A 26382-nucleotide genomic window follows, 5' to 3' on the forward strand; every position below is an offset into this window, starting at 1 on the left:
CTGAGAAACCAGAGTAAAAGTTTCTCCTGCAACCTGTTCCCTTTGTGCTAGATGAACGAACGTCTCTCCACATGCTCAGTTCTGAGAGATGTGTGTGTGTGAAAGCCGTACTTCAGCTAGCTTTTTGGGAACATAAAGTTTCTTTTCAGTTGCAAACTCCACTCCATACATATATATGGGGAGGTACTAGCTCCAACTCGGTTTTACAGTGAAAACTGCAGGAACTTCAAACCGGCACTAGGAAACAGACTGAGAAACCACAGTAAAAGTTTCTCCTGCAACCCGTTCCCTTTGTGATAGATGAGCGAACGTCTCTCCACATGCTCAGTTCTGAGAGATAAGTGTGTGTGAAAGCCGTCCTTCACCTAGCTTGTTGGGAACACAAAGTTTCTTTTCAGTTGCAAACTCCACTCCATACATATATATGGGGAGGTACTAGCTCCAACTCGGATTTACAGTGAAAACTGCAGGAAATTCGAACCGGCAGTAGGAAACAGACTGAGAAACCAGAGTAAAAGTTTCTCCTGCAACCCGTTCCCTTTGTGCTAGATGAACGAACGTCTCTCCACATGCTCAGTTCTGAGAGATAAGTGTGTGTGAAAGCCGTCCTTCACCTAGCATGTTGGGAACACAAAGTTTCTTTTCAGTTGCAAACTCCACTCCATACATATATATGGGGAGGTACTAGCTCCAACTCGGTTTTACAGTGAAAACTGCAGGAACTTCAAACCGGCACTAGGAAACAGACTGAGAAACCAGAGTAAAAGTTTCTCCTGCAACCCGTTCCCTTTGTGCTAGATGAGCGAACGTCTCTCCACATGCTCAGTTCTGAGAGATAAGTGTGTGTGAAAGCAGTCCTTCACCTAGCTTGTTGGGAACACAAAGTTTCTTTTCAGTTGCAAACTCCACTCCATACATATATATGGGGAGGTACTAGCTCCAACTCGGTTTTACAGTGAAAACTGCAGGAACTTCAAACCGGCACTAGGAAACAGACTGAGAAACCAGAGTAAAAGTTTCTCCTGCAACCCGTTCCTTTTCTGCTAGATGAACGAACGTCTCACCACATGCTCAGTTCTGAGAGATATGTGTGTGTGAAAGCCGTACTTCACCTAGCTTTTTGGGAACACAAAGTTTCTTTTCACTTGCATACTCCACTCCTTACATATATATGGGGAGGTACTAGCTCCAACCAGGTTTTACAGTGAAAACTGCAAGAAATTCAAACCGGCACTAGGAAACAGACTGAGAAACCAGAGTAAAATTTTCTCCTGCAACCCGTTCCCTTTGTGCTAGATGAACGAACGTCTCTCCAAATGCTCAGTTCTGAAAGATGTTTGTGTGTGAAAGCCGTCCTTCACCTAGCTTGTTGGGAACACAAAGTTTCTTTTCATTTGCAAACTCCACTCCATACATATATATGGGGAGGTACTAGCTCCAAGTCGGTTTTACAGTGAAAACTGCAGGAAATTCAATCCGGCACTAGGAAACAGACTGAGAAACCAGAGTAAAATTTTCTCCTGCAACCCGTTCCATTTGTGCTAGATGAACGAACGTCTCTCCAAATGCTCAGTTCTGAAAGATGTTTGTGTGTGAAAGCCGTCCTTCACATAGCTTGTTGGGAACACAAAGTTTCTTTTCAGTTGCAAACTCCACTCCATACATATATATGGGGAGGTACTAGCTCCAAGTCGGTTTTACAGTGAAAACTGCAGGAACTTCAAACCGGCACTAGGAAACAGACTGAGAAACCACAGTAAAGTTTCTCCTGCAACCCGTTCCTTTTCTGCTAGATGAACGAACATCTCTCCACATGCTCAGTTCTGAGAGATATGTGTGTGTGAAAGCCGTACTTCACCTAGCTTTTTGGGAACACAAAGTTTCTTTTCACTTGCATACTCCACTCCTTACATATATATGGGGAGGTACTAGCTCCAACCAGGTTTTACAGTGAAAACTGCAAGAAATTCAAACCGGCACTAGGAAACAGACTGAGAAACCAGAGTAAAATTTTCTCCTGCAACCCGTTCCCTTTGTGCTAGATGAACGAACGTCTCTCCAAATGCTCAGTTCTGAAAGATGTTTGTGTGTGAAAGCCGTCCTTCACCTAGCTTGTTGGGAACACAAAGTTTCTTTTCATTTGCAAACTCCACTCCATACATATATATGGGGAGGTGCTAGCTCCAAGTCGGTTTTACAGTGAAAACTGCAGGAAATTCAATCCGGCACTAGGAAACAGACTGAGAAACCAGAGTAAAATTTTCTCCTGCAACCCGTTCCATTTGTGCTAGATGAACGAACGTCTCTCCAAATGCTCAGTTCTGAAAGATGTTTGTGTGTGAAAGCCGTCCTTCACATAGCTTGTTGGGAACACAAAGTTTCTTTTCAGTTGCAAACTCCACTCCATACATATATATGGGGAGGTACTAGCTCCAAATCGGTTTTACAGTGAAAACTGCAGGAACTTCAAACCGGCACTAGGAAACAGACTGAGAAACCAGAGTAAAAGTTTCTCCTGCAACCCGTTCCCTTTGTGCTAGATGAACGAACGTCTCTCCACATGCTCAGTTCTGAGAGATAAGTGTGTGTGAAAGCCGTCCTTCACCTAGCTTGATGGGAACACAAAGTTTCTTTTCAGTTGCAAACTCCACTCCATACATATATATGGGGAGGTACTAGCTCCAACTCGGTTTTACAGTGAAAACTGCAGGAACTTCAAACCGGCACTAGGAAACAGGCTGAGAAACCAGAGTAAAAGTTTCTCCTGCAACCTGTTCCCTTTGTGCTAGATGAACGAACGTCTCTCCACATGCTCAGTTCTGAGAGATGTGTGTGTGTGAAAGCCGTACTTCAGCTAGCTTTTTGGGAACATAAAGTTTCTTTTCAGTTGCAAACTCCACTCCATACATATATATGGGGAGGTACTAGCTCCAACTCGGTTTTACAGTGAAAACTGCAGGAACTTCAAACCGGCACTAGGAAACAGACTGAGAAACCACAGTAAAAGTTTCTCCTGCAACCCGTTCCCTTTGTGATAGATGAGCGAACGTCTCTCCACATGCTCAGTTCTGAGAGATAAGTGTGTGTGAAAGCCGTCCTTCACCTAGCTTGTTGGGAACACAAAGTTTCTTTTCAGTTGCAAACTCCACTCCATACATATATATGGGGAGGTACTAGCTCCAACTCGGATTTACAGTGAAAACTGCAGGAAATTCGAACCGGCAGTAGGAAACAGACTGAGAAACCAGAGTAAAAGTTTCTCCTGCAACCCGTTCCCTTTCTGCTAGATGAACGAACGTCTCTCCACATGCTCAGTTCTGAGAGATAAGTGTGTGTGAAAGCCGTCCTTCACCTAGCATGTTGGGAACACAAAGTTTCTTTTCAGTTGCAAACTCCACTCCATACATATATATGGGGAGGTACTAGCTCCAACTCGGTTTTACAGTGAAAACTGCAGGAACTTCAAACCGGCACTAGGAAACAGACTGAGAAACCAGAGTAAAAGTTTCTCCTGCAACCCGTTCCCTTTGTGCTAGATGAGCGAACGTCTCTCCACATGCTCAGTTCTGAGAGATAAGTGTGTGTGAAAGCAGTCCTTCACCTAGCTTGTTGGGAACACAAAGTTTCTTTTCAGTTGCAAACTCCACTCCATACATATATATGGGGAGGTACTAGCTCCAACTCGGTTTTACAGTGAAAACTGCAGGAACTTCAAACCGGCACTAGGAAACAGACTGAGAAACCAGAGTAAAAGTTTCTCCTGCAACCCGTTCCTTTTCTGCTAGATGAACGAACGTCTCACCACATGCTCAGTTCTGAGAGATATGTGTGTGTGAAAGCCGTACTTCACCTAGCTTTTTGGGAACACAAAGTTTCTTTTCACTTGCATACTCCACTCCTTACATATATATGGGGAGGTACAAGCTTCAACCAGGTTTTACAGTGAAAACTGCAGGAACTTCAAACCGGCACTAGGAAACAGACTGAGAAACCAGAGTAAAAGTTTCTCCTGCAACCCGTTCCTTTTCTGCTAGATGAACGAACGTCTCTCCACATGCTCAGTTCTGAGAGATATGTGTGTGTGAAAGCCGTACTTCACCTAGCTTTTTGGGAACACAAAGTTTCTTTTCAGTTGCAAACTCCACTCCTTACATATATATGGGGAGGTACAAGCTCCAACCAGGTTTTACAGTGAAAACTGCAGGAACTTCAAACCGGCACTAGGAAACAGACTGAGAAACCAGAGTAAAATTTTCTCCTGCAACCCGTTCCATTTGTGCTAGATGAACGAACGTCTCTCCAAATGCTCAGTTCTGAAAGATGTGTGTGTGTGAAAGCCGTCCTTCACCTAGCTTGTTGGGAACACAAAGTTTCTTTTCAGTTGCAAACTCCACTCCATACATATATATGGGGAGGTACTAGCTCCAAATCGGTTTTACAGTGAAAACTGCAGGAACTTCAAACCGGCACTAGGAAACAGACTGAGAAACCAGAGTAAAAGTTTCTCCTGCAACCCGTACCCTTTGTACTAGATGAACGAACGTCTCTCCACATGCTCAGTTCTGAGAGATAAGTGTGTGTGAAAGCCGTCCTTCACCTAGCTTGTTGGGAACACAAAGTTTCTTTTCAGTTGCAAACTCCACTCCATACATATATATGGGGAGGTACTAGCTCCAACTCGGTTTTACAGTGAAAACTGCAGGAACTTCAAACCGGCACTAGGAAACAGACTGAGAAACCAGAGTAAAAGTTTCTCCTGCAACCTGTTCCCTTTGTGCTAGATGAACGAACGTCTCTCCACATGCTCAGTTCTGAGAGATGTGTGTGTGTGAAAGCCGTCCTTCAGCTAGCTTTTTGGGAACATAAAGTTTCTTTTCAGTTGCAAACTCCACTCCATACTTATATATGGGGAGGTACTAGCTCCCACTCGGTTTTACAGTGAAAACTGCAGGAACTTCAAACCGGCACTAGGAAACAGACTGAGAAACCACAGTAAAAGTTTCTCCTGCAACCCGTTCCCTTTGTGCTAGATGAGCGAACGTCTCTCCACATGCTCAGTTCTGAGAGATAAGTGTGTGTGAAAGCCGTCCTTCACCTAGCTTGTTGGGAATACAATGTTTCTTTTCAGTTGCAAACTCCACTCCATACATATATATGGGGAGGTACTAGCTCCAACCAGGTTTTACAGTGAAAACTGCAGGAACTTCAAACCAGCACTAGGAAACAGACTGAGAATCCAGAGTAAAAGTTTCTCCTGCAACCCGTTTCCTATGTGCTAGATGAACGATCGTCTCTCCACCTGCTCAGTTCTGAGAGATAAGTGTGTGTGAAAGCCGTCCTTCACCTAGCTTGTTGGGAACACAAAGTTTCTTTACAGTTGCAAACTCCACTCCATACATATATATGGGGAGGTACTAGCTCCAACTCGGTTTTACAGTGAAAACTGCAGGAATTTCAAACCAGCACTAGGAAACAGACTGAGAATCCAGAGTAAAATTTTCTCCTGCAACCCGTTCCTTTTCGGCTAGATGAACGAACGTCTCTCCACATGCTCAGTTCTGAGAGATATGTGTGTGTGAAAGCCGTACTTCACCTAGCTTTTTGGGAACACAAAGTTTCTTTTCAGTTGCAAACTCCACTCCTTACATATATATGGGGAGGTACTAGCTCCAACCAGGTTTACAGTGAAAACTGCAGGAACTTCAAACCGGCAATAGGAAAAAGACTGAGAAACCAGAGTAAAATTTTCTCCTGCAACCCGTTCCCTTTGTGCTAGATGAACGAACGTCTCTCCAAATGCTCAGTTCTGAAAGATGTTTGTGTGTGAAAGCCGTCCTGCACCTAGCTTGTTGGGAACACAAAGTTTCTTTTCATTTGCAAACTCCACTCCATACATATATATGGGGAGGTACTAGCTCCAACTCGGTTTTACAGTGAAAACTGCAGGAACTTCAAACCGGCACTAGGAAACAGACTGAGAAACCAGAGTAAAAGTTTATCCTGCAACCTGTTCCCTTTGTGCTAGATGAACGAACGTCTCTCCACATGCTCAGTTCTGAGAGATGTGTGTGTGTGAAAGCCGTCCTTCACCTAGCTTTTTGGGAACATAAAGTTTCTTTTCAGTTGCAAACTCCACTCCATACATATATATGGGGAGGTACAAGCTCCAACTCGGTTTTACAGTGAAAACTGCAGGAATTTCAAACCAGCACTAGGAAACAGACTGAGAATCCAGAGTAAAAGTTTCTCCTGCAACCCGTTCTTTTTCGGCTAGATGAACGAACGTCTCTCCACATGCTCAGTTCTGAGAGATATATGTGTGTGAAAGCCGTACTTCACCTAGCTTTTTGGGAACACAAAGTTTCTTTTCAGTTGCAAACTCCACTCCTTACATATATATGGGGAGGTAATAGCTCCAACCAGGTTTTACAGTGAAAACTGCAGGAACTTCTAACCGGCACTAGGAAAAAGACTGAGAAACCAGAGTAAAATTTTCTCCTGCAACCCGTTCCTTTGTGCTAGATGAACGAACGTCTCTCCAAATGCTCAGTTCTGAAAGATGTTTGTGTGTGAAAGCCGTCCTTCACCTAGCTTGATGGGAACACAAAGTTTCTTTTCATTTGCAAACTCCACTCCATACATATATATGGGGAGGTACTAGCTCCAACTCGGTTTTACAGTGAAAACTGCAGGAACTTCAAACCGGCACTAGGAAACAGACTGAGAAACCAGAGTAAAATTTTCTCCTGCAACCCGTTCCATTTGTGCTAGATGAACGAACGTCTCTCCAAATGCTCAGTTCTGAAAGATGTGTGTGTGTGAAAGCCGTCCTTCACCTAGCTTTTTGGGAACACAAAATTTCTTTTCAGTTGCAAACTCCACTCCATACATATATATGGGGAGGTACTAGCTCCAACTCGGTTTTACAGTGAAAACTGCAGGAACTTCAAACCGGCACTAGGAAACAGACTGAGAAACCAGAGTAAAAGTTTCTCCTGCAACCCGTTCCCTTTGTGCTAGATGAACGAACGTCTCTCCACATGCTCAGTTCTGAGAGATGTGTGTGTGTGAAAGCCGTCCTTCACCTAGCTTGTTGGGAACACAAAGTTTCTTTTCAGTTGCAAACTCCACTCCATACATATATATGGGGAGGTACTAGCTCCAAGTCGGTTTTACAGTTAAAACTGCAGGAACTTCAAACCGGCACTAGGAAACAGACTGAGAAACCAGAGTAAAAGTTTATCCTGCATCCTGTTCCTTTGTGCTAGATGAACGAACGTCTCTCCACATGCTCAGTTCTGAGAGATGTGTGTGTGTGAAAGCCGTCCTTCACCTAGCTTGTTGGGAACACAAAGTTTCTTTTCAGTTGCAAACTCCACTCCATACATATATATGGGGAGGTACTAGCAACAACTCGGTTTTACAGTGAAAACTGCAGGAATTTCAAACCAGCACTAGGAAACAGACTGAGAATCCAGAGTAAAAGTTTCTCCTGCAACCCGTTTCCTATGTGCTAGATGAACGATCGTCTCTCCACCTGCTCAGTTCTGAGGGATAAGTGTGTGTGAAAGCCGTTCTTCACCTAGCTTGGTGGGAACACAAACTTTCTTTTCAGTTGCAAACTCCACTCCATACATATATATGGGGAGGTACTAGCTCCAACCAGGTTTTACAGTGAAAACTGCAGGAACTTCAAACCGGCACTAGGAAACAGACTGAGAAACCACAGTAAAGTTTGTCCTGCAACCCGTTCCCTTTGTGCTAGATGAACGAACGTCTCTCCACATGCTCAGTTCTGAGAGATAAGTGTGTGTGAAAGCCGTCCTTCACCTAGCTTGTTGGGAACACAAAGTTTCTTTTCAGTTGCAATCTCCACTCCATACATATATATGGGGAGGTACTAGCTCCAACTCGGTTTTACAGTGAAAACTGCAGGAAATTCGAACCGGCACTAGGAAACAGACTGAGAAACCAGAGTAAAAGTTTCTCCTGCAACCCGTTCCTTTTCTGCTAGATGAACGAACGTCTCTCCACATGCTCAGTTCTGAGAGATATGTGTGTGTGAAAGCCGTACTTCACCTAGCTTTTTGGGAACACAAAGTTTCTTTTCAGTTGCAAACTCCACTCCTTACATATATATGGGGAGGTACAAGCTCCAACCAGGTTTTACAGTGAAAACTGCAGGAACTTCAAACCGGCACTAGGAAACAGACTGAGAAACCAGAGTAAAAGTTTCTCCTGCAACCCGTTCCTTTTCTGCTAGATGAACGAACGTCTCTCCACATGCTCAGTTCTGAGAGATATGTGTGTGTGAAAGCCGTACTTCACCTAGCTTTTTGGGGACACAAAGTTTCTTTTCAGTTGCAAACTCCACTCCTTACATATATATGGGGAGGTACAAGCTCCAACCAGGTTTTACAGTGAAAACTGCAGGAACTTCAAACCGGCACTAGGAAACAGACTGAGAAACCAGAGTAAAATTTTCTCCTGCAACCCGTTCCATTTGTGCTAGATGAACGAACGTCTCTCCAAATGCTCAGTTCTGAAAGATGTGTGTGTGTGAAAGCCGTCCTTCACCTAGCTTGTTGGGAACACAAAGTTTCTTTTCAGTTGCAAACTCCACTCCATACATATATATGGGGAGGTACTAGCTCCAAATCGGTTTTACAGTGAAAACTGCAGGAACTTCAAACCGGCACTAGGAAACAGACTGAGAAACCAGAGTAAAAGTTTCTCCTGCAACCCGTTCCCTTTGTGCTAGATGAACGAACGTCTCTCCACATGCTCAGTTCTGAGAGATAAGTGTGTGTGAAAGCCGTCCTTCACCTAGCTTGTTGGGAACACAAAGTTTCTTTTCAGTTGCAAACTCCACTCCATACATATATATGGGGAGGTACTAGCTCCAACTCGGTTTTACAGTGAAAACTGCAGGAACTTCAAACCGGGACTAGGAAACAGACTGAGAAACCAGAATAAAAGTTTCTCCTGCAACCTGTTCCCTTTGTGCTAGATGAACGAACGTCTCTCCACAAGCTCAGTTCTGAGAGATGTGTGTGTGTGAAAGCCGTCCTTCAGCTAGCTTTTTGGGAACATAAAGTTTCTTTTCAGTTGCAAACTCCACTCCATACATATATATGGGGAGGTACTAGCTCCAACCAGGTTTTACAGTGAAAACTGCAGGAACTTCAAACCGGCACTAGGAAACAGACTGAGAAACCACAGTAAAAGTTTCTCCTGCAACCCGTTCCCTTTGTGCTAGATGAGCGAACGTCTCTCCACATGCTCAGTTCTGAGAGATATGTGTGTGTGAAAGCCGTCCTTCACCTAGCTTGTTGGGAACACAAAGTTTCTTTTCAGTTGCAAACTCCACTCCTTACATATATATGGGGAGGTACTAGCTCCAACCAGTTTTTACAGTGAAAACTGCAGGAACTTCAAACCGGCAATAGGAAAAAGACTGAGAAACCAGAGTAAAATTTTCTCCTGCAACCCGTTCCCTTTGTGCTAGATGAACGAACGTCTCTCCAAATGCTCAGTTCTGAAAGATGTTTGTGTGTGAAAGCCGTCCTGCACCTAGCTTGTTGGGAACACAAAGTTTCTTTTCATTTGCAAACTCCACTCCATAAATATATATGGGGAGGTACTAGCTCCAACTCGGTTTTACAGTGAAAACTGCAGGAACTTCAAACCGGCACTAGGAAACAGACTGAGAAACCAGAGTAAAAGTTTCTCCTGCAACCCGTTCCCTTTGTGCTAGATGAACGAACGTCTCTCCAAATGCTCAGTTCTGAAAGATGTGTGTGTGTGAAAGCCGTCCTTCACCTAGCTTGTTGGGAACACAAAGTTTCTTTTCAGTTGCAAACTCCACTCCATACATATATATGGGGAGGTACTAGCTCCAAGTCGGTTTTACAGTGAAAACTGCAGGAACTTCAAACCGGCACTAGGAAACAGACTGAGAAACCAGAGTAAAAGTTTATCCTGCAACCTGTTCCCTTTGTGCTAGATGAACGAACGTCTCTCCACATGCTCAGTTCTGAGAGATGTGTGTGTGTGAAAGCCGTCCTTCACCTAGCTTTTTGGGAACATAAAGTTTCTTTTCAGTTGCAAACTCCACTCCATACATATATATGGGGAGGTACTAGCTCCAACTCGGTTTTACAGTGAAAACTGCAGGAATTTCAAACCAGCACTAGGAAACAGACTGAGAATCCAGAGTAAAAGTTTCTCCTGCAACCCGTTCCTTTTCGGCTAGATGAACGAACGTCTCTCCACATGCTCAGTTCTGAGAGATATGTGTGTGTGAAAGCCGTACTTCACCTAGCTTTTTGGGAACACAAAGTTTCTTTTCAGTTGCAAACTCCACTCCTTACATATATATGGGGAGGTACTAGCTCCAACCAGGTTTTACAGTGAAAACTGCAGGAACTTCTAACCGGCACTAGGAAAAAGACTGAGAAACCAGAGTAAAATTTTCTCCTGCAACCCGTTCCCTTTGTGCTAGATGAACGAACGTCTCTCCAAATGCTCAGTTCTGAAAGATGTTTGTGTGTGAAAGCCGTCCTTCACCTAGCTTGTTGGGAACACAAAGTTTCTTTTCATTTGCAAACTCCACTCCATACATATATATGGGGAGGTACTAGCTCCAACTCGGTTTTACAGTGAAAACTGCAGGAAATTCAAACCGGCACTAGGAAACAGACTGAGAAACCAGAGTAAAATTTTCTCTTGCAACCCGTTCCCTTTGTGCTAGATGAACGAACGTCTCTCCAAATGCTCAGTTCTGAAAGATGTGTGTGTGTGAAAGCCGTCCTTCACCTAGCTTTTTGGGAACACAAAATTTCTTTTCAGTTGCAAACTCCACTCCATACATATATATGGGGAGGTACTAGCTCCAAATCGGTTTTACAGTGAAAACTGCAGGAACTTCAAACCGGCACTAGGAAACAGACTGAGAAACCAGAGTAAAAGTTTCTCCTGCAACCCTTTCCCTTTGTGCTAGATGAATGAACGTCTCTCCACATGCTCAGTTCTGAGAGATGTGTGTGTGTGAAAGCCGTCCTTCACCTAGCTTGTTGGGAACACATAGTTTCTTTTCAGTTGCAAACTCCACTCCATACATATATATGGGGAGGTACTAGCTCCAAGTCGGTTTTACAGTTAAAACTGCAGGAACTTCAAACCGGCACTAGGAAACAGACTGAGAAACCAGAGTAAAAGTTTATCCTGCAACCTGTTCCTTTGTGCTAGATGAACGAACGTCTCTCCACATGCTCAGTTCTGAGAGATGTGTGTGTGTGAAAGCCGTCCTTCACCTAGCTTTTTGGGAACATAAAGTTTCTTTTCAGTTGCAAACTCCACTCCATACATATATATGGGGAGGTACTAGCTCCAACTCGGTTTTACAGTGAAAACTGCAGGAACTTCAAACCGGCACTAGGAAACAGACTGAGAAACCAGAGTAAAAGTTTCTCCTGCAACCTGTTCCCTTTGTGCTAGATGAACGAACGTCTCTCCACATGCTCAGTTCTGAGAGATGTGTGTGTGTGAAAGCCGTACTTCAGCTAGCTTTTTGGGAACATAAAGTTTCTTTTCAGTTGCAAACTCCACTCCATACATATATATGGGGAGGTACTAGCTCCAACTCGGTTTTACAGTGAAAACTGCAGGAACTTCAAACCGGCACTAGGAAACAGACTGAGAAACCACAGTAAAAGTTTCTTCTGCAACACGTTCCCTTTGTGCTAGATGAGCGAACGTCTCTCCACATGCTCAGTTCTGAGAGATAAGTGTGTGTGAAAGCCGTCCTTCACCTAGCTTGTTGGGAACACAAAGTTTCTTTTCAGTTGCAAACTCCACTCCATACATATATATGGGGAGGTACTAGCTCCAACTCGGTTTTACAGTGAAAACTGCAGGAATTTCAAACCAGCACTAGAAAACAGACTGAGAATCCAGAGTAAAAGTTTCTCCTGCAACCCGTTTCCTATGTGCTAGATGAACGATCGTCTCTCCACCTGCTCAGTTCTGAGGGATAAGTGTGTGTGAAAGCCGTTCTTCACCTAGCTTGGTGGGAACACAAACTTTCTTTTCAGTTGCAAACTCCACTCCATACATATATATGGGGAGGTACTAGCTCCAACCAGGTTTTACAGTGAAAACTGCAGGAACTTCAAACCGGCACTAGGAAACAGACTGAGAAACCACAGTAAAGTTTGTCCTGCAACCCGTTCCCTTTGTGCTAGATGAACGAACGTCTCTCCTCATGCTCAGTTCTGAGAGATAAGTGTGTGTGAAAGCCGTCCTTCACCTAGCTTGTTGGGAACACAAAGTTTCTTTTCAGTTGCAATCTCCACTCCATACATATATATGGGGAGGTACTAGCTCCAACTCGGTTTTACAGTGAAAACTGCAGGAAATTCGAACCGGCACTAGGAAACAGACTGAGAAACCAGAGTAAAAGTTTCTCCTGCAACCCGTTCCTTTTCTGCTAGATGAACGAACGTCTCTCCACATGCTCAGTTCTGAGAGATATGTGTGTGTGAAAGCCGTACTTCACCTAGCTTTTTGGGAACACAAAGTTTCTTTTCAGTTGCAAACTCCACTCCTTACATATATATGGGGAGGTACAAGCTCCAACCAGGTTTTACAGTGAAAACTGCAGGAACTTCAAACCGGCACTAGGAAACAGACTGAGAAACCAGAGTAAAAGTTTCTCCTGCAACCCGTTCCTTTTCTGCTAGATGAACGAACGTCTCTCCACATGCTCAGTTCTGAGAGATATGTGTGTGTGAAAGCCGTACTTCACCTAGCTTTTTGGGAACACAAAGTTTCTTTTCAGTTGCAAACTCCACTCCTTACATATATATGGGGAGGTACAAGCTCCAACCAGGTTTTACAGTGAAAACTGCAGGAACTTCAAACCGGCACTAGGAAACAGACTGAGAAACCAGAGTAAAATTTTCTCCTGCAACCCGTTCCATTTGTGCTAGATGAACGAACGTCTCTCCAAATGCTCAGTTCTGAAAGATGTGTGTGTGTGAAAGCCGTCCTTCACCTAGCTTGTTGGGAACACAAAGTTTCTTTTCAGTTGCAAACTCCACTCCATACATATATATGGGGAGGTACTAGCTCCAAATCGGTTTTACAGTGAAAACTGCAGGAACTTCAAACCGGCACTAGGAAACAGACTGAGAAACTAGAGTAAAAGTTTCTCCTGCAACCCGTTCCCTTTGTGCTAGATGAACGAACGTCTCTCCACATGCTCAGTTCTGAGAGATAAGTGTGTGTGAAAGCCGTCCTTCACCTAGCTTGTTGGGAACACAAAGTTTCTTTTCAGTTGCAAACTCCACTCCATACATATATATGGGGAGGTACTAGCTCCAACTCGGTTTTACAGTGAAAACTGCAGGAACTTCAAACCGGGACTAGGAAACAGACTGAGAAACCAGAGTAAAAGTTTCTCCTGCAACCTGTTCCCTTTGTGCTAGATGAACGAACGTCTCTCCACATGCTCAGTTCTGAGAGATGTGTGTGTGTGAAAGCCGTCCTTCAGCTAGCTTTTTGGGAACATAAAGTTTCTTTTCAGTTGCAAACTCCACTCCATACATATATATGGGGAGGTACTAGCTCCAACTCGGTTTTACAGTGAAAACTGCAGGAACTTCAAACCGGCACTAGGAAACAGACTGAGAAACCACAGTAAAAGTTTCTCCTGCAACCCGTTCCCTTTGTGCTAGATGAGCGAACGTCTCTCCACATGCTCAGTTCTGAGAGATAAGTGTGTGTGAAAGCCGTCCTTCACCTAGCTTGTTGGGAACACAAAGTTTCTTTTCAGTTGCAAACCCCACTCCATACATATATATGGGGAGGTACTAGCTCCAACTCGGTTTTACAGTGAAAACTGCAGGAACTTCAAACCAGCACTAGGAAACAGACTGAGAATCCAGAGTAAAAGTTTCTCCTGCAACCCGTTTCCTATGTGCTAGATGAACGATCGTCTCTCCACCTGCTCAGTTCTGAGAGATAAGTGTGTGTGAAAGCCGTCCTTCACCTAGCTTGTTGGGAACACAAAGTTTCTTTTCAGTTGCAAACTCCACTCCATACATATATATGGGGAGGTACTAGCTCCAACTCGGTTTTACAGTGAAAACTGCAGGAATTTCAAACCAGCACTAGGAAACAGACTGAGAATCCAGAGTAAAATTTTCTCCTGCAACCCGTTCCTTTTCGGCTAGATGAACGAACGTCTCTCCACATGCTCAGTTCTGAGAGATATGTGTGTGTGAAAGCCGTACTTCACCTAGCTTTTTGGGAACACAAAGTTTATTTTCAGTTGCAAACTCCACTCCTTACATATATATGGGGAGGTACAAGCTCCAACCAGTTTTTACAGTGAAAACTGCAGGAACTTCAAACCGGCAATAGGAAAAAGACTGAGAAACCAGAGTAAAATTTTCTCCTGCAACCCGTTCCCTTTGTGCTAGATGAACGAACGTCTCTCCAAATGCTCAGTTCTGAAAGATGTGTGTGTGTGAAAGCCGTCCTTCACCTAGCTTGTTGGGAACACAAAGTTTCTTTTCAGTTGCAAACTCCACTCCATACATATATATGGGGAGGTACTAGCTCCAACTCGGTTTTACAGTGAAAACTGCAGGAACTTCAAACCGGCACTAGGAAACAGACTGAGAAACCAGAGTAAAAGTTTCTCCTGCAAACCGTTCCCCTGTGCTAGATGAACGAACGTCTCTCCACATGCTCAGTTCTGAGAGATAAGTGTGTGTGAAAGCCGTCCTTCACCTAGCTTTTTGGGAACATAAAGTTTCTTTTCAGTTGCAAACTCCACTCCATACATATATATGGGGAGGTACTAGCTCCAACTCTGTTTTACAGTGAAAACTGCAGGAATTTCAAACCAGCACTAGGAAACAGACTGAGAATCCAGAGTAAAAGTTTCTCCTGCAACCCGTTCCTTTTTGGCTAGATGAACGAACGTCTCTCCACATGCTCAGTTCTGAGAGATATGTGTGTGTGAAAGCCGTACTTCACGTAGCTTTTTGGGAACACAAAGTTTCTTTTCAGTTGCAAACTCCACTCCTTACATATATATGGGGAGGTACTAGCTCCAACCAGGTTTTACAGTGAAAACTGCAGGAACTTCTAACCGGCACTAGGAAAAAGACTGAGAAACCAGAGTAAAATTTTCTCCTGCAACCCGTTCCCTTTGTGCTAGATGAACGAACGTCTCTCCAAATGCTCAGTTCTGAAAGATGTTTGTGTGTGAAAGCCGTCCTTCACCTAGCTTGTTGGGAACACAAAGTTTCTTTTCATTTGCAAACTCCACTCCATACATATATATGGGGAGGTACTAGCTCCAACTCGGTTTTACAGTGAAAACTGCAGGAACTTCAAACCGGCACTAGGAAACAGACTGAGAAACCAGAGTAAAATTTTCTCCTTCAACCCGTTCCCTTTGTGCTAGATGAACGAACGTCTCTCCAAATGCTCAGTTCTGAAAGATGTGTGTGTGTGAAAGCCGTCCTTCACATAGCTTGTTGGGAACACAAAGTTTCTTTTCAGTTGCAAACTCCACTCCATACATATATATGGGGAGGTACTAGCTCCAAATCGGTTTTACAGTGAAAACTGCAGGAACTTCAAACCGGCACTAGGAAACAGACTGAGAAACCAGAGTAAAAGTTTCTCCTGCAACCCGTTCCCTTTGTGCTAGATGAACGAACGTCTCTCCACATGCTCAGTTCTGAGAGATAAGTGTGTGTGAAAGCCGTCCTTCACCTAGCTTGTTGGGAACACAAAGTTTCTTTTCAGTTGCAAACTCCACTCCATACATATATATGGGGAGGTACTAGCTCCAAGTCGGTTTTACAGTTAAAACTGCAGGAACTTCAAACCGGCACTAGGAAACAGACTGAGAAACCAGAGTTAAAGTTTATCCTGCAACCTGTTCCTTTGTGCTAGATGAACGAACGTCTCTCCACATGCTCAGTTCTGAGAGATGTGTGTGTGTGAAAGCCGTCCTTCACCTAGCTTTTTGGGAACATAAAGTTTCTTTTCAGTTGCAAACTCCACTCCATACATATATATGGGGAGGTACTAGCTCCAACTCGGTTTTACAGTGAAAACTGCAGGAACTTCAAACCGGCACTAGGAAACAGACTGAGAAACCAGAGTAAAAGTTTCTCCTGCAACCTGTTCCCTTTGTGCTAGATGAACGAACGTCTCTCCACATGCTCAGTTCTGAGAGATGTGTGTGTGTGAAAGCCGTACTTCAGCTAGCTTTTTGGGAACATAAAGTTTCTTTTCAGTTGCAAACTCCACTCCATACATATATATGGGGAGGTACTAGCTCCAACTCGGTTTTACAGTGAAAACTGCAGGAACTTCAAACCGGCACTAGGAAACAGACTGAGAAACCACAGTAAAAGTTTCTCCTGCAACACGTTCCCTTTGTGCTAGATGAGCGAACGTCTCTCCACATGCTCAGTTCTTAGAGATAAGTGTGTGTGAAAGCCGTCCTTCACCTAGCTTGTTGGGAACACAAAGTTTCTTTTCAGTTGCAAACTCCACTCCATACATATATATGGGGAGGTACTAGCTCCAACTCTGTTTTACAGTGAAAACTGCAGGAATTTCAAACCAGCACTAGGAAACAGACTGAGAATCCAGAGTAAAAGTTTCTCCTGCAACCCGTTTCCTATGTGCTAGATGAACGATCGTCTCTCCACCTGCTCAGTTCTGAGGGATAAGTGTGTGTGAAAGCCGTTCTTCACCTAGCTTGGTGGGAACACAAACTTTCTTTTCAGTTGCAAACTCCACTCCATACATATATATGGGGAGGTACTAGCTCCAACCAGGTTTTACAGTGAAAACTGCAGGAACTTCAAACCGGCACTAGGAAACAGACAGAGAAACCACAGTAAAGTTTGTCCTGCAACCCGTTCCCTTTGTGCTAGATGAACGAAAGTCTATCCACATGCTCAGTTCTGAAAGATGTGTGTGTGTGAAAGCCGTCCTTCACCTAGCTTGTTGGGAACACAAAGTTTCTTTTCAGTTGCAAACTCCACTCCATACATATATATGGGGAGGTACTAGCTCCAACTCGGTTTTACAGTGAAAACTGCAGGAACTTCAAACCGGCACTAGGAAACAGACTGAGAAACCAGAGTAAAAGTTTCTCCTGCAAACCGTTCCCTTTGTGCTAGATGAACGAACGTCTCTCCACATGCTCAGTTCTGAGAGATAAGTGTGTGTGAAACCCGTCCTTCACCTAGCTTGTTGGGAACACAAAGTTTCTTTTCAGTTGCAAACTCCACTCCATACATATATATGGGGAGGTACTAGCTCCAAGTCGGTTTTACAGTGAAAACTGCAGGAACTTCAAACCGGCACTAGGAAACAGACTGAGAAACCAGAGTAAAAGTTTATCCTGCAACCTGTTCCCTTTGTGCTAGATGAACGAACGTCTCTCCACATGCTCAGTTCTGAGAGATGTGTGTGTGTGAAAGCCGTCCTTCACCTAGCTTTTTGGGAACATAAAGTTTCTTTTCAGTTGCAAACTCCACTCAATACATATATATGGGGAGGTACTAGCTCCAACTCTGTTTTACAGTGAAAACTGCAGGAATTTCAAACCAGCACTAGGAAACAGACTGAGAATCCAGAGTAAAAGTTTCCCCTGCAACCCGTTCCTTTTCGGCTAGATGAACGAACGTCTCTCCACATGCTCAGTTCTGAGAGATATGTGTGTGTGAAAGCCGTACTTCACGTAGCTTTTTGGGAACACAAAGTTTCTTTTCAGCTGCAAACTCCACTCCTTACATATATATGGGGATCTACTAGCTCCAACCAGGTTTTACAGTGAAAACTGCAGGAACTTCTAACCGGCACTAGGAAAAAGACTGAGAAACCAGAGTAAAATTTTCTCCTGCAACCCGTTCCCTTTGTGCTAGATGAACGAACGTCTCTCCAAATGCTCAGTTCTGAAAGATGTTTGTGTGTGAAAGCCGTCCTTCACCTAGCTTGTTGGGAACACAAAGTTTCTTTTCATTTGCAAACTCCACTCCATACATATATATGGGGAGGTACTAGCTCCAACTCGGTTTTACAGTGAAAACTGCAGGAACTTCAAACCGACACTAGGAAACAGACTGAGAATCCAGAGTAAAAGTTTCTCCTGCAACCCGTTTCCTATGTGCTAGATGAACGATCGTCTCTCCATCTGCTCAGTTCTGAGAGATAAGTGTGTGTGAAAGCCGTCCTTCACCTAGCTTGGTGGGAACACAAAGTTTCTTTTCAGTTGCAAACTCCACTCCATACATATATATGGGGAGGTACTAGCTCCAACTCGGTTTTACAGTGAAAACTGCAGGAAGTTCAAACCGGCACTAGGAAACAGACTGAGAAACCAGAGTAATAGTTTCTCCTGCAACCCGTTCCCTTTGTGCTAGATGAGCGAAAGTCTCTCCACATGCTCAGTTCTGAGAGATAAGTGTGTGTGAAAGCCTTCCTTCACCTAGCTTGTTGGGAACACAAAGTTACTTTTCAGTTGCAAACTACACCCCATACATATATATGGGGAGGTACTAGCTCCAACTCGGTTTTACAGTGAAAACTGCAGGAACATCAAACCGGCACTAGGAAACAGACTGAGAAACCAGAGTAAAAGTTTCTCCTGCAACCCGTTCCTTTTCTGCTAGATGAACGAACGTCTCTCCACATGCTCAGTTCTGAGAGATATGTGTGTGTGAAAGCCGTACTTCACCTAGATTTTTGGGAACACAAAGTTTCTTTTCAGTTGCAAACTCCACTCCTTACATATATATGGGGAGGTACTAGCTCCAACCAGGTTTTACAGTGAAAACTGCAGGAAATTCAAACCGGCACTAGGAAACAGACTGAGAAACCAGAGTAAAATCTTCTCCTGCAACCCGTTCCTTTTGTGCTAGATGAACGAACGTCTCTCCAAATGCTCAGTTCTGAAAGATGTTTGTGTGTGAAAGCCGTCCTTCACCTAGCTTGTTGGGAACACAAAGTTTCTTTTCATTTGCAAACTCCACTCCATACATATATATGGAGAGGTACTAGCTCCAACTCGGTTTAACAGTGAAAACTGCAGGAACTTCAAACCGGCACTAGGAAACAGACTGAGAAACCAGAGTAAAATTTTCTCCTGCAACCCGTTCCATTTGTGCTAGATGAACGAACGTCTCTCCAAATGCTCAGTTCTGAAAGATGTGTGTGTGTGAAAGCCGTCCTTCACCTAGCTTGTTGGGAACACAAAGTTTCTTTTCAGTTGCAAACTCCACTCCATACATATATATGGGGAGGTACTAGCTCCAAATCGGTTTTACAGTGAAAACTGCAGGAACTTCAAACCGGCACTAGGAAACAGACTGAGAAACCAGAGTAAAAGTTTCTCCTGCAACCCGTTTCCTATGTTCTAGATGAACGATCGTCTCTCCACCTGCTCAGTTCTGAGAGATAAGTGTGTGTGAAAGCCGTTCTTCACCTAGCTTGGTGGGAACACAAAGTTTCTTTTCAGTTGCAAACTCCACTCCATACATATATATGGGGAGGTACTAGCTCCAACCAGGTTTTACAGTGAAAACTGCAGGAACTTCAAACCGGCACTAGGAAACAGACTGAGAAACCACAGTAAAGTTTCTCCTGCAACCCGTTCCCTTTGTGCTAGATGAACGAACGACTGTCCACATGCTCAGTTCTGAGAGATAAGTGTGTGTGAAAGCCGTCCTTCACCTAGCTTGTTGGGAACACAAAGTTTCTTTTCAGTTGCAAACTCCACTCCATACATATATATGGGGAGGTACTAGCTCCAACTCGGTTTTACAGTGAAAACTGCAGGAAATTCGAACCGGCACTAGGAAACAGACTGAGAAACCAGAGTAAAAGTTTCTCCTGCAACCCGTTCCCTTTGTGCTAGATGAACGAACGTCTCTCCACATGCTCAGTTCTGAGAAATAACTGTGTGTGAAAGCCGTCCTTCACCTAGCATGTTGGGAACACAAAGTTTCTTTTCAGTTGCAAACTCCACTCCATACATATATATGGGGAGGTACTAGCTCCAACTCGGTTTTACAGTGAAAACTGCAGGAAGTTCAAACCGGCACTAGGAAACAGACTGAGAAACCAGAGTAATAGTTTCTCCTGCAACCCGTTCCCTTTGTGCTAGATGAGCGAACGTCTCTCCACATGCTCAGTTCTTAGAGATGTGTGTGTGTGAAAGCCGTCCTTCAGCTAGCTTTTTGGGAACACAATGTTTCTTTTCAGTTGCAAACTCCACTCCATACATATATATGGGGAGGTACTAGCTCCAACTCGGTTTTACAGTGAAAACTGCAGGAACTTCAAACCAGCACTAGGAAACAGACTGAGAATCCAGAGTAAAAGTTTCTCCTGCAACCCGTTTCCTATGTGCAAGATGAACGATCGTCTCTCCACCTGCTCAGTTCTGAGAGATAATTGTGTGTGAAAGCCGTTTTTCACCTAGCTTGGTGGGAACACAAAGTTTCTTTTCAGTTGCAAACTCCACTCCATACATATATATGGGCAGGTACTAGCTCCAACCAGGTTTTACAGTGAAAACTGCAGGAACTTCAAACCGGCACTAGGAAACAGACTGAGAAACCACAGTAAAGTTTCTCCTGCAACCCGTTCCCTTTGTGCTAGATGAACGAACGTCTCTCCACATGCTCAGTTCTGAGAGATAAGTGTGTGTGACACCCGTCCTTCACCTAGCTTGTTGGGAACACAAAGTTTCTTTTCAGTTGCAAACTCCACTCCATACATATATATGGGGAGGTACTAGCTCCAACTCGGTTTTACAGTGAAAACTGCAGGAACTTCAAACCGGCACTAGGAAACAGACTGAGAAACCAGAGTAAAAGTTTCTCCTGCAACCCGTTCCCTTTGTGCTAGATGAGCGAACGTCTCTCCACATGCTCAGTTCTGAGAGATAAGTTTGTGTGAAAGCCGTCCTTCACCTAGCTTGTTGGGAACACAAAGTTTCTTTTCAGTTGCAAACTCCACTCCATACATATATATGGGCAGGTACTAGCTCCAGCCAGGATTTACAGTGAAAACTGCAGGACTTCAAACCGGCACTAGGAAACAGACTGAGAAACCACAGTAAAGTTTCCCCTGCAACCCGTTCCCTTTGTGCTAGATGAACGAACGTCTCTCCACATGCTCAGTTCTGAGAGATAAGTGTGTGTGAAAGCCGTCCTTCACCTAGCTTGTTGGGAACACAAAGTTTCTTTTCAGTTGCAGACTCCACTCCATACATATATATGGGGAGGTACTAGCTCCAACTCGGTTTTACAGTGAAAACTGCAGGAACTTCAAACCAGCACTAGGAAACAGACTGAGAAACCAGAGTAAAAGTTTCTCCTGCAACCTGTTCCATTTGTGCTAGATGAGCGAACGTCTCTCCACATGCTCAGTTCTGAGAGATAAGTGTGTGTGAAAGCCGTCCTTCACCTAGCTTGTTGGGAACAAAAAGTTTCTTTTCAGTTGCAAACTCCACTCCATACATATATATGGGGAGGTACTAGCTCCAACTCGGTTTTACAGTGAAAACTGCAGGAATTTCAAACCAGCACTAGGAAACAGACTGAGAATCCAGAGTAAAAGTTTCTCCTGCAACCCGTTTCCTATGTGCTAGATGAACGATCGTCTCTCCACCTGCTCAGTTCTGAGGGATAAGTGTGTGTGAAAGCCGTTCTTCACCTAGCTTGGTGGGAACACAAACTTTCTTTTCAGTTGCAAACTCCACTCCATACATATATATGGGGAGGTACTAGCTCCAACCAGGTTTTACAGTGAAAACTGCAGGAACTTCAAACCGGCACTAGGAAACAGACAGAGAAACCACAGTAAAGTTTGTCCTGCAACCCGTTCCCTTTGTGCTAGATGAACGAAAGTCTCTCCACATGCTCAGTTCTGAAAGATGTGTGTGTGTGAAAGCCGTCTTTCACCTAGCTTGTTGGGAACACAAAGTTTCTTTTCAGTTGCAAACTCCACTCCATACATATATATGGGGAGGTACTAGCTCCAACTCGGTTTTACAGTGAAAACTGCAGGAACTTCAAACCGGCACTAGGAAACAGACTGAGAAACCAGAGTAAAAGTTTCTCCTGCAAACCGTTCCCTTTGTGCTAGAAGAACGAACGTCTCTCCACATGCTCAGTTCTGAGAGATAAGTGTGTGTGAAACCCGTCCTTCACCTAGCTTGTTGGGAACACAAAGTTTCTTTTCAGTTGCAAACTCCACTCCATACATATATATGGGGAGGTACTAGCTCCAAGTCGGTTTTACAGTGAAAACTGCAGGAACTTCAAACCGGCACTAGGAAACAGACTGAGAAACCAGAGTAAAAGTTTATCCTGCAACCTGTTCCCTTTGTGCTAGATGAACGAACGTCTCTCCACATGCTCAGTTCTGAGAGATGTGTGTGTGTGAAAGCCGTCCTTCACCTAGCTTTTTGGGAACATAAAGTTTCTTTTCAGTTGCAAACTCCACTCAATACATATATATGGGGAGGTACTAGCTCCAACTCTGTTTAACAGTGAAAACTGCAGGAATTTCAAACCAGCACTAGGAAACAGACTGAGAATCCAGAGTAAAAGTTTCTCCTGCAAACCGTTCCCTTTGTGCTAGATGAACGAACGTCTCTCCACATGCTCAGTTCTGAGAGATATGTGTGTGTGAAAGCCGTACTTCACGTAGCTTTTTGGGAACACAAAGTTTCTTTTCAGTTGCAAACTCCACTCCTTACATATATATGGGGATCTACTAGCTCCAACCAGGTTTTACAGTGAAAACTGCAGGAACTTCTAACCGGCACTAGGAAAAAGACTGAGAAACCAGAGTAAAATTTTCTCCTGCAACCCGTTCCCTTTGTGCTAGATGAACGAACGTCTCTCCAAATGCTCAGTTCTGAAAGATGTTTGTGTGTGAAAGCCGTCCTTCACCTAGCTTGTTGGGAACACAAAGTTTCTTTTCAGTTGCAAACTCCACTCCTTACATATATATGGGGATCTACTAGCTCCAACCAGGTTTTACAGTGAAAACTGCAGGAACTTCTAACCGGCACTAGGAAAAAGACTGAGAAACCAGAGTAAAATTTTCTCCTGCAACCCGTTCCCTTTGTGCTAGATGAACGAACGTCTCTCCAAATGCTCAGTTCTGAAAGATGTTTGTGTGTGAAAGCCGTCCTTCACCTAGCTTGTTGGGAACACAAAGTTTCTTTTCATTTGCAAACTCCACTCCATACATATATATGGGGAGGTACTAGCTCCAACTCGGTTTTACAGTGAAAACTGCAGGAACTTCAAACCGGCACTAGGAAACAGACTGAGAATCCAGAGTAAAAGTTTCTCCTGCAACCCGTTTCCTATGTGCTAGATGAACGATCGTCTCTCCATCTGCTCAGTTCTGAGAGATAAGTGTGTGTGAAAGCCGTCCTTCACCTAGCTTGGTGGGAACACAAAGTTTCTTTTCAGTTGCAAACTCCACTCCATACATATATATGGGGAGGTACTAGCTCCAACTCGGTTTTACAGTGAAAACTGCAGGAAGTTCAAACCGGCACTAGGAAACAGACTGAGAAACCAGAGTAATAGTTTCTCCTGCAACCCGTTCCCTTTGTGCTAGATGAGCGAACGTCTCTCCACATGCTCAGTTCTGAGAGATAAGTGTGTGTGAAAGCCGTCCTTCACCTAGCTTGTTGGGAACACAAAGTTTCTTTTCAGTTGCAAACTCCACTCCATACATATATATGGGGAGGTACTAGCTCCAACTCGGTTTTACAGTGAAAACTGCAGGAATTTCAAACCAGCACTAGGAAACAGACTGAGAATCCAGAGTAAAAGTTTCTCCTGCAACCCGTTTCCTATGTGCTAGATGAACGATCGTCTCTCCACCTGCTCAGTTCTGAGGGATAAGTGTGTGTGAAAGCCGTTCTTCACCTAGCTTGGTGGGAACACAAACTTTCTTTTCAGTTGCAAACTCCACTCCATACATATATATGGGGAGGTACTAGCTCCAACCAGGTTTTACAGTGAAAACTGCAGGAACTTCAAACCGGCACTAGGAAACAGACAGAGAAACCACAGTAAAGTTTGTCCTGCAACCCGTTCCCTTTGTGCTAGATGAACGAAAGTCTCTCCACATGCTCAGTTCTGAAAGATGTGTGTGTGTGAAAGCCGTCTTTCACCTAGCTTGTTGGGAACACAAAGTTTCTTTTCAGTTGCAAACTCCACTCCATACATATATATGGGGAGGTACTAGCTCCAACTCGGTTTTACAGTGAAAACTGCAGGAACTTCAAACCGGCACTAGGAAACAGACTGAGAAACCAGAGTAAAAGTTTCTCCTGCAAACCGTTCCCTTTGTGCTAGAAGAACGAACGTCTCTCCACATGCTCAGTTCTGAGAGATAAGTGTGTGTGAAACCCGTCCTTCACCTAGCTTGTTGGGAACACAAAGTTTCTTTTCAGTTGCAAACTCCACTCCATACATATATATGGGGAGGTACTAGCTCCAAGTCGGTTTTACAGTGAAAACTGCAGGAACTTCAAACCGGCACTAGGAAACAGACTGAGAAACCAGAGTAAAAGTTTATCCTGCAACCTGTTCCCTTTGTGCTAGATGAACGAACGTCTCTCCACATGCTCAGTTCTGAGAGATGTGTGTGTGTGAAAGCCGTCCTTCACCTAGCTTTTTGGGAACATAAAGTTTCTTTTCAGTTGCAAACTCCACTCAATACATATATATGGGGAGGTACTAGCTCCAACTCTGTTTAACAGTGAAAACTGCAGGAATTTCAAACCAGCACTAGGAAACAGACTGAGAATCCAGAGTAAAAGTTTCTCCTGCAAACCGTTCCCTTTGTGCTAGATGAACGAACGTCTCTTCACATGCTCAGTTCTGAGAGATATGTGTGTGTGAAAGCCGTACTTCACGTAGCTTTTTGGGAACACAAAGTTTCTTTTCAGTTGCAAACTCCACTCCTTACATATATATGGGGATCTACTAGCTCCAACCAGGTTTTACAGTGAAAACTGCAGGAACTTCTAACCGGCACTAGGAAAAAGACTGAGAAACCAGAGTAAAATTTTCTCCTGCAACCCGTTCCCTTTGTGCTAGATGAACGAACGTCTCTCCAAATGCTCAGTTCTGAAAGATGTTTGTGTGTGAAAGCCGTCCTTCACCTAGCTTGTTGGGAACACAAAGTTTCTTTTCAGTTGCAAACTCCACTCCTTACATATATATGGGGATCTACTAGCTCCAACCAGGTTTTACAGTGAAAACTGCAGGAACTTCTAACCGGCACTAGGAAAAAGACTGAGAAACCAGAGTAAAATTTTCTCCTGCAACCCGTTCCCTTTGTGCTAGATGAACGAACGTCTCTCCAAATGCTCAGTTCTGAAAGATGTTTGTGTGTGAAAGCCGTCCTTCACCTAGCTTGTTGGGAACACAAAGTTTCTTTTCATTTGCAAACTCCACTCCATACATATATATGGGGAGGTACTAGCTCCAACTCGGTTTTACAGTGAAAACTGCAGGAACTTCAAACCGGCACTAGGAAACAGACTGAGAATCCAGAGTAAAAGTTTCTCCTGCAACCCGTTTCCTATGTGCTAGATGAACGATCGTCTCTCCATCTGCTCAGTTCTGAGAGATAAGTGTGTGTGAAAGCCGTCCTTCACCTAGCTTGGTGGGAACACAAAGTTTCTTTTCAGTTGCAAACTCCACTCCATACATATATATGGGGAGGTACTAGCTCCAACTCGGTTTTACAGTGAAAACTGCAGGAAGTTCAAACCGGCACTAGGAAACAGACTGAGAAACCAGAGTAATAGTTTCTCCTGCAACCCGTTCCCTTTGTGCTAGATGAGCGAACGTCTCTCCACATGCTCAGTTCTGAGAGATAAGTGTGTGTGAAAGCCTTCCTTCACCTAGCTTGTTGGGAACACAAAGTTTCTTTTCAGTTGCAAACTACACCCCATACATATATATGGGGAGGTACTAGCTCCAAGTCGGTTTTACAGTGAAAACTGCAGGAACTTCAAACCGGCACTAGGAAACAGACTGAGAAACCAGAGTAAAAGTTTCTCCTGCAACCCGTTCATTTTCTGCTAGATGAACGAACGTCTCTCCACATGCTCAGTTCTGAGAGATATGTGTGTGTGAAAGCCGTACTTCACCTAGATTTTTGGGAACACAAAGTTTCTTTTCAGTTGCAAACTCCACTCCTTACATATATATGGGGAGGTACTAGCTCCAACCAGGTTTTACAGTGAAAACTGCAGGAAATTCAAACCGGCACTAGGAAACAGACTGA

This window comes from Camelus dromedarius, chromosome 35 (genome assembly GCF_036321535.1).
Source record: "Camelus dromedarius isolate mCamDro1 chromosome 35, mCamDro1.pat, whole genome shotgun sequence".
In the NCBI taxonomy this organism is placed as follows: domain Eukaryota; kingdom Metazoa; phylum Chordata; class Mammalia; order Artiodactyla; family Camelidae; genus Camelus; species Camelus dromedarius.